The sequence below is a fragment of the Labrus mixtus genome, chromosome 10 (genome assembly GCF_963584025.1).
Source record: "Labrus mixtus chromosome 10, fLabMix1.1, whole genome shotgun sequence".
NCBI lineage: Eukaryota > Metazoa > Chordata > Actinopteri > Labriformes > Labridae > Labrus > Labrus mixtus.
Window position 1 is genome coordinate 20,830,540 of NC_083621.1, and position 9,546 is coordinate 20,840,085.

The window sequence follows — 9,546 nt, forward strand, 5'->3', positions numbered from 1 at the left end:
CGCAGGACATCCTCAAAGTCAATTAAAAAACTTCTCCAGAAAACAAAAGTTTCTAGCAAATATTCATGCTCATCGATGTTAACAGCTGTCAAGAAAATTGTAGAACATAGGGCCTTTTAGCCTCACGTGTAAAATCATTAAGTAAGACAGTGTCATAAATGGTTACCCTGCTGTTCAAATACAACTTCATCAATCATATCCGTTTCTTTCATGTATCTTGAGTAACAATGCTGTTATCAAACTAAACCTTCATTGTGGAAGAAATAAAACCTTCCTGTCTAGGTTAATGTGTGTGGTGAGGTGTTCTGCCTGGACATGTACATGAGCAAAACCTATGAACCTGTCATGACATCACACTGAATGATTGCCCCTCTCACAACTCAGGAATGCAGCGAAGGCTTTCCCGTCTTCAAGGAACCACAATCTGGTACTTTTCCAAAGCACAGCTGGAGTAGCTTTACAAAGAAATGCAATGGGGAAAATAACAGCTTGAATAAAAACAGTAAAGAATAAACTTCATACACTTTTTATTTATATCTTTTCTGTATTTTTTCCCCCTCTTGCTTTTGCTTCCTGAGACGGCGAGAAACACCTCACAGATTACAGCTATCAACACATGCACGATTTATAGCACCTATGTATCTGAGCCGCTGTCTCTGTTCATAGCCCTGAGGTCATAAAACACAGTGCTCACCGGGTGGAGCAGCTGTGGCTCAAGTTTATTGCCAAGACTATCCATGGTCTTTATATGTTACATTCACATTTTTTTTTGCCACAGAGCATCTAAAAATAGGCAACCTGCTCTGCAGTTTAGCAACGAAAAAGCTAAAGAACTATGCACTCACAGACAGTATTAAAGGTAGGTGTACTTAATAAAAAGATACCTGTGAAGGGAAAAACCATAGTAGATAGTATAGTGTGCATGCAAAGCCAAAACTCCCCCCCCCCCATACTCTGTTTTTAGCAGCTATACCCCAATGACAAGCCAAGAATCCACAGAGCGTCGTGACCTCACCATCAAGCAGGCTCGTTCACATGGTCAGGAACGACGGGGTAGCAGAGGTGTTCATTTACATGATGTCATTACACTGAACACACAGACATACCCTCATCACAGCCCAGACTTGACCCCAGCATGAACGTGAACCCCATGCACCGTGTGCAAAGAGTGTTTTCATCTTGAAGCACAGTATGCATGCAGCATCAATGTGCCTTTCAGACTATCATGACCCAAGTATTTGGCATGCAATGACACCTTTTATTAGCACTCATCAGAATAAAAATTAGCTTGAGGTCATTGTTTATCAGAAGTTGGACAGGAGTGAGCGTATGGGTGTGTTATTAATACCCCAGAGGCAGTCAGTTGGGAGGATTTGAGAGGCTCCTTGGGTTTCAGTGTTTCTAAACTCACAGACAAATGTCCCTACATGGCAGGTTTCTTCTCACCTTCTAATGTGCTAACGACTTGGCCCCACACGGAAAATGCCGAGCCATCAGAGCCCCACGCTGCGAATGCATTGATGCAACAAATACAATCTGCAGCCTTTGCCAGCAAACATGCGCGTCCACACGTAGTACCACAGCCATGCAACAATTTGTATGCAAACTTGGTGCTGGATTAGAAGCTAACTTGTGACTGCGATGTCTGGGGTTGATGAGACCACTGTCATCTAAGCTGACAATAGTTATTGTGGTAAACAAGGTACTTAAGCCCCCAACTGCCCCATTGGGACTGTTTGTGGTCAGCAGCAGAAGACTGTGGTTGTACGGAGCAGCTCCCAGACATGGACTTGTATGCGCAGCAAAATTTTCTTTGACAATCACCCAAGAAATCAAAATATATGCACAAAAATGACAATGAAATTGGATATGTGGTCGCATATGGACACATTTTATTGTTTGAAGATGTTTTCTGCTCCATGTCTACCCTTTCCAATTATAAAAATACTACAATGCACTATTTTACTTTCACTGTCCGGGTAATAAAAACGTCCTTAATATTTGCTTTATTGATTTACCAAGACATATACCATTGTATGGATCAATCATGCATCCATTGCAGTCTACCACATAGCACCACACGTTGTGACAAACACATAATGCAGGTTAACAGTCTCATTGCCCCTCTGTTTCGAGCTGTGACACAGCATGTCAGGATGTCTGTCGGTCATTCTCTGACCTTGTGCCTGTCTGTCTGTGTACTTTAACACTATCTGTCATTGCAGGCTGCCTATCTGTCTAGCCATCTATTTGGAGCATCAGACTGTCTATCCCTTCTGTATTTGACAGTTGATGTGTTATTTTGTCTGTGTGTCTGAGTGATGTCATTCAGGTGCAGTGTGCCAGGGCAGAAAGCCCAGGTTTTATCATCAGCTCCCCCCCCCCCCCCCCACACACACACACACTTCAGACACGGTCAATTCTGGGTTTCCGGGAATGCACGCACATGTGCATGCTAAAAAAATACAATTAGATGCAATTAGAGCACAGGTATGAATTTATGATTATTAACGAATGCTGTAAGTAATCAGCTGTTTAATGCTACCCTGTAGGTCCTGTTGCAGAGAGTGACCTGTGGCACTGTTGTGGTCAAACTGCGAGGTGATTTAAATAGGCAAGCCCTGGGATTGGACAGTGGTGACTGATGGGCCACACTTTCCCTTCCTTGCTCTCTGTCTGTATGTGCTTTTGCACTGCGATGATGGATGCCCAGGCCTCTTTAAATATAGGTCTGCCCCAGCTAGTTAGCATGGTTGGCATGATCCGGGCCGGTGTTCATGAGCTAAATATACATCCAAAATAAATACTTCCAGATTCAATTCACAACAGACAGGGTGTAGAATATATCTTACATAGAAAATGAGTTAGAAAACATTTTGTAATGAGAGGTGGTCTAAACTTACAAGTCAGAAGGCTTTAAAACTGTAGAGAAAAAAGTTTTTGAAAAGACCAGTGGAGAAAAACACTGTGGTTCTGCAGCCGTCTACAGAAGCTTTGCCCAGCACTGTGGTGACGAGTCACTGCTGTTGTAACAAGTCATTGCCATGGTTTCCGTCCTAACTCTAAATTCTGTGTCTAAATGCACTGATACTGGAATGGATGTTGTGGAAGGAGAAATGGAGATGGCTGCCAGTTGTGGCTGCAGTATGTGACGCAAGCAGAGAGGCTATGATGTTAGTAGTGCAATGGAGAGTTTACTCAGGTATTTAACTGAACCACCACACCTGCCTCATGTGGTGCAGACAGGAGAACAATGGCAGTTCCCTTTAAAGTTTAAAGAGTACGGGACATTGTGCCACCATCAAATCTGAGAGCCGTTGTCTGAAAATAGACCACAGAGGTATTCAAAGGGGAGAAATCATTTTGATCTGGCAGAACAGGACAAGAGACTCTTTGAGAAAAGTTCAGAAGAAGCCTATCATGCTGCTGCCGTGCTGGTAGGATGGAATCTGACTGTGTGAGAGTTTCTATTCACTCCATAACAAAAGGAAGCCTTCTCTGACTCGCAGCACAACAATCACCCAAACACTCCAATGCTGCTGTTCGGATTTTACCGCACATTTTCACCTACAAAGACAAGTGCATTGCAAAGTGAAGACAAGTTAGACAATTTGACAAAAGTCATATCTAGGGTTCCTTCAGTATTGATTGTATGGTTACCTTGCTGCAATTACCCACTGACACATTGCTAAGTATTAATGATATAAATGCTTAGTTCATGATATGCTAATGTGGCATCTTAAAGGGCATATTGTAGTTTTTCATGTCTGTATAAAAAGTGTTTTCATTCAAAAATCATCCTTGAAGTCTACAAAACATACAATTATGAAATAATAAAACATTACAAAGCATTTTTATAACACTAATGCTATAAGGTTCAAATCAATGTGTTCTTTTATATCATTCCTTTGTCGACACCTTTTGTTTCTGTGAATGTTTCAGATGCCAGCTTGTCAATCAGTGGTATGCCATGAAGGCATCAGGAATGTTAATCATGCAGCCTGCAAGCTCCCATGCATGCATATACTTCCTTGTATGCATGACTGGTACAAACAAACTGCAGCCTGCTCACAAAAACATTGCTCTTTAGCAAAATTAGTGGTCAACAACTTCACAAGGTACCTTTAAACATTTGAAATAAGACAACATTTGCTTTCCCCCCACATTATACATTTTAACTTATTAGTGTAGGAAATTGGAAATATGTGCAGTCAACTGCAATCTGTGAAGATAAATTGTATGCATCCTCGATTTTGTTTTGACTGTTGTTTGCCACCCAGCAACCATGCTTCAAGTAAGTCACCAAGATCCCAAACATTTTCCACAAACAGACTTGTTTGACTTCTAATGTTGTTGATTTTCCTAAGTTGGATGACCTGTCTCTTCATATCTTCTACTTGCCTTGGCTTAGTACTGAAGGGAAGGTATGACCGAGAGCTCATTAATCTGTTATCACAACGTACCTCCGCCCATTAACATAATAATAACATACTTGAAGACTTGTTAGAGCTGACTTTTAACCTTGAGAGGTTTTCCATTCTAACTTGTATGTTAACTGTGGAACTCCTCTGTTTATCTCAAATTGGAGATTATGGATGACTTCTTAAGAATCAAAAACAACAACACACCTTGTGTTTGGTTCACTGCCTGGAAAAAAGGCATCAGCCTAGCTCAGGGTGGAAAAGACTACTTGAAAATCACACTAAACAACTATCTGATACCTACCACAACAATCCATGGGCAACCACCTGCATGACAAATTGTCCAGACAACAAAACTATTAAGTTGATGTTCCTCCTTATAACAATGTTTGTTACTGTTCCTGCTTGTCTAGTCTTGTTAATACTATGGTTACTAAGACCACCAGGATCACACTGGCTATTAGATACAGTCCAAAGGGATCACACCTGCAATTAAGGTGCAGAAATTTGGAATTCAGAAGAATGAGCCACCATTGAGTGTTGTGAGATAATAGTATTGTATAGGAATTTCTACTATGAACCCAAATGGAGTTTACAACCACAATTCTTACAACAACAAATCTATGTATCTGTAAGATTGATAGGAAACTACATATGTTAAAAATAAATGTAAAAAACCTCAATATGTCTACTTATTTGAATCAATTTAAAAGAGTATATTTCTATTGAAATGGATGAAATTACAGTATTACAGTATGTGAATTTTAAAGCGTGTGCATTGAGAATGTCTTGAATGTCTGACAGTTCTTCAGTTCCCCCCAGTAGTTTGGACATGTCCACGGCAAGATGATTATTTTATGCCTGATTACCTAAGTTGCATGATAATTTTCTTGGAGGAAAATAAAGCAAGAAGAAGAATGACACAACTCTCCCTACGATCTGGAAAGAAAGCTGGATAACTGTATCTTCAAATAAATGTCCTATTTGTAAAAAAATAAAAAATAAATTACTGTTTCACAAACGATCCATTTTTCAGAAAAAACGAAGTTTTTCAAAACGCTTCACCAAATAACTTTGGGATTAGAATCCAAAATTGTTTTTTATTTATATAAAGATAGAACATGGACATTCCACATTGTGGGATTCACAAAATGTTCTACCTGTAAACTTTGATCCACTTAATCAATCAATACTAAACATGATGAATGGAGCTAACAAGTATTACATCAGCCTTTGTACCGTCCCCTTACTGGAAATTTGTCACTTTCTATCCCTGTTTCTTGAAGCATCTCTGTCACCTGTTTGGTACTGCCCTTGCATTGACCTGTTGTGACGCTGCATAGTTTCCTGTACTGTACTGTAGGATCTCAAGTCCTCTAAGCATACCATAGATTTTCCAGACCATGTTTGAGATTCCACAAACTCCACTTGATGCTAAAGCAGCTATACAGTTAAATGAGCAAAGGGAAACATAACTATTACTGCTCCCCCTAAAACAAAGAGACTAATGCATTAAAGTGATTGCTTTCCCTTCTTATGTCTAATAGCTGTTTTATTAACGTCTGCAGTCTGTGAGGCCTAGGCCACCCTGCTGTGACTCATTACTTTCACGTCATGCTTGAAGAATCCAGTGACCCACACACACCAACTCATAACGGACCTAAGCACAGAACGAGACCAAAGGTTGATTCCCAGGAGATTCCCTCACTTTAATATCTGCCAGACCTCTCTGCAGTTGGCGGCAGCCTGTGTGTGTAATATCTCTTTCCAAGTTGAGCCAAGAAGCAGTATAGCAAATAGCTGACATGGCTGGTATCAATAAGAGTTGAGACATGTCATCAGCTCTGAGTGATTCAGGATGAAAGCAGTAAAGAGCCTGTCCCTCTCGATAACTCATTTTTCTCTCACACGCTCGCACTCTCTTCTTCATTCCTTCCATTCCTCATTGATCTGCTACCCAGGTCCTGCGAGGAAGAGGACGACGGCTAAAGTGATCATGCTATGACATCATTCTCTGGCTACCTCATCCTAGCTCTGGATAATGCGAGTGTGTTTTTGTGTATGGTGTATGTGCACCCTGGTCTTTAAGAGGAGCAAAGACTCATATTCTAAGTAATAATTTCCTCCCTAGACATGAGGGGTCTGGGACACTAAAGGGACTAGACTAGTCTAGACTGATGATTTCCACTATGAATGAAAACATCTCTTTCTGAGCTTCTTTCAGTCAGTTTATACATATGTTGGTTATAATCTAGAGCTTCTCACTGTGATTAAGCCCTATGCCAATATCAGTAATTAGAAACACATGTAGTACAGGTGAGTCAACTCGATTATTAATGTCTGATGAATATCATTTACAAGTGTTGTGGCTGAAGCAATCTCAGGACATGACGTGAAATCTACTCATACAGACAGGTAGGCACACCACCTGGTGGAGACAGGGAGGTCTATATGACACACAGAGTCAGAACACGCAGTAACAGTACTTGCAACACAGAGTCATTATTATGGCTTGGTTGCTAGGCAACAAGGTAATGCCAAAGGTTTCAGGTGTACAGCGCCATCTCACATAGCCCTCCTTTCTCTTATCACCACTCCCATTGCTTCACTCTTGGGCTGTCACAATCAGCACGCCCATGTAACCTGTGATCCCCCTCATTTCCTGCTGGAGGAAACCCTTTTATGGGCATCAACCTGGGCGTGCAGGTGAGGCATCGCTTGAGATAAACAGGAGTGAATCTTTGCTTACTCGCTCTTGTTAAATGGCCTCTCTTTTAATGAGTCTTCTTCCTTTTTATTGAGTGTTATGGTCATAAAGCCACCGTCTGTATTGGGTGGTAGTCAGGCAACAAATGTTCGGTATACAACTGAAGGAAAAAGGTGTGTTGGTAGACATCAAACAAGAAAGGAAGGCTGAACACTCATTAACCTGTTCAGTTTTTTTTTCAAAATGCCAATTTTTCAGACTGACAATTTGCTACCCCTTTGCTTCTTCCAACTGCAAGTCTTTAATCATTTCGATGCAAATAAGATATATAGTGAAATGTTTTCAATGTTTGGCAGATAATAAATCTGAGGGTTGTAAAATGCTAAATGTTTCAGAAAAAAAAGCATGATTTTATTAAATAATTTACTTTGTCAATTGTGTGAACTTTCTTTTCTTTAATCCTATTTTGTTCCTGTGAAATAAATACAGTGGCCAACAACTTATTTCACAGGAAGGAACTACTTAGTTTCAAGAATACAAACCCAAGAGTGAAGAGCAGAGTTTTAAATAAGGTAGTTGTTAACATGTGGCCCATATTGCTGATTGACCTCTCTCAGGACACAATGGGACCATAAAAGTTTCCACCCAGACAGAAATGACTAATATCAATGTCTGACAGGTACCCGACATCCACCTCATGCTCAGTTTGATTGATACATCACACACATACATAGACAGACACAATGACCTGCAAAACACTCTTTTAATTCTCACTGAGTCATTGTTAGAATTTCACCTTTACAAACTTCTGTCCTCTAATCTGTGCCCACACACTCACAGGGTACTCACTGGAAAGCATCAGGAAGCACATTGCACATATTATTCCAAACATACTTATCATCACCTAAAACTCTGTTATCTGTTATCTGGCTGCCAGGCCCAAGCAACCCACTTTATCCACAATCTCAATACCGAAAGACAATGAAGAGAGGACTTTTCCGTTGACCAATCAGCCGCCCCCCCCCCCCCCCCCCCCCACACACACTAGTGGGTAGACATCAAACGTGGCATTGGAATCAAACTCACCCACTCATCCCAGGATGCGGCATGGATGAAGGACTCTTACAGAGAGTGTGGGTGTGTATGTGTGTGTGTGTGTGTGTGTGTGTGTGTGTGTGTGTGTGTGTGTGTGTGTGTGTGTGTTTGCATTGGGGGGGGGGGGTTAGAAAAGTGGTAATTTCATAGAATTATAACAATAACAGAAACACTGGAAAGAGCCAGGAGCCCTCCTAATGATGTCATGCTGTCTGTTTTGTGTGCATATTCGACTGGAATTCAACATAGTCACACACAAGAGGTGGAGGATGTGTCTGGAAAATGTGCATCAATCTTAAATTATTATTATTACGAAGAAGCTCCACTGATATTCTTATTGAATGTTCGCTCGTTAGACCTCAAAAACATTTGAGAGTGCAATCAGATTGGAACGATCCAATTGGGAATGTCATTGAAACACACTGATTTTAGACATGGGCTCTTTGGCAGTATGGTCTCACATTGTTCAGAATTTGAGTGAGATCAAGCATTCTGAACAGTAGAGCCAAACTCTGCTGAGACCTATTTGAAGTAGCAGGTTTGCTTTGTTATATATATATATATATATATATAAACGGACAGGTCTTTATACATCACATCTGTGTGGATTTTGGAACAGGCCCAAGGTGTGTGGAAGGGATGTGTGTTTTGTCTGGAAGTGATTTAGGTGTGCCAGGGGGGTTAAACAGATTAGTGTGGAATTTGTCGATTGTTTGAAACTGTAGGCTAACATTGGAGTCATTTTGAATTTGAATTAATTGGTATTCCTGTTTGATATTACTAGTGTTTAACTGTTACATGTGGTTGCTTTGAGTTCTTTTGGCAGCACCCTTTTCCCTCACTTGTGTAACTTGGGATACTGACAAAGGTTCAGTTTCCTTATCAGTAACTTGTTGGCTCTTGTTGGGATTAAATCAGCCTCCTTTTAATCCATAGGACATCACATCCTTCCTTTTTGTATCGAGTGCTGTCGAAGCAGGTCTCCAATGCACAATATCTACCACATTTATTGCCTTCACACAGCACTTGCCATGTGCTGTCAGTTTTCCCCTCCAGATGTGAATGTACAAACTCTTATGTTTCCTCTTCCAGATGTTTTGTTTAATCATGCACGTGCGCATACATAGCCACTCTCAAAGACGCTGAGGCCCCTCACAGCTACTGGTCAGACCTCTCATTAGTTTTACTGTCATCAACATCAAAGAAAAAGAGAGATTTGGTCCTTCTGGACCTAACACATTAGGTCCTGGTTTCAGTTTAAAGGGTGAGGTTTTGATTAGGTAGTCATTAAGTGTTTTTTACTGTGACTGGGTCTTCTCACGA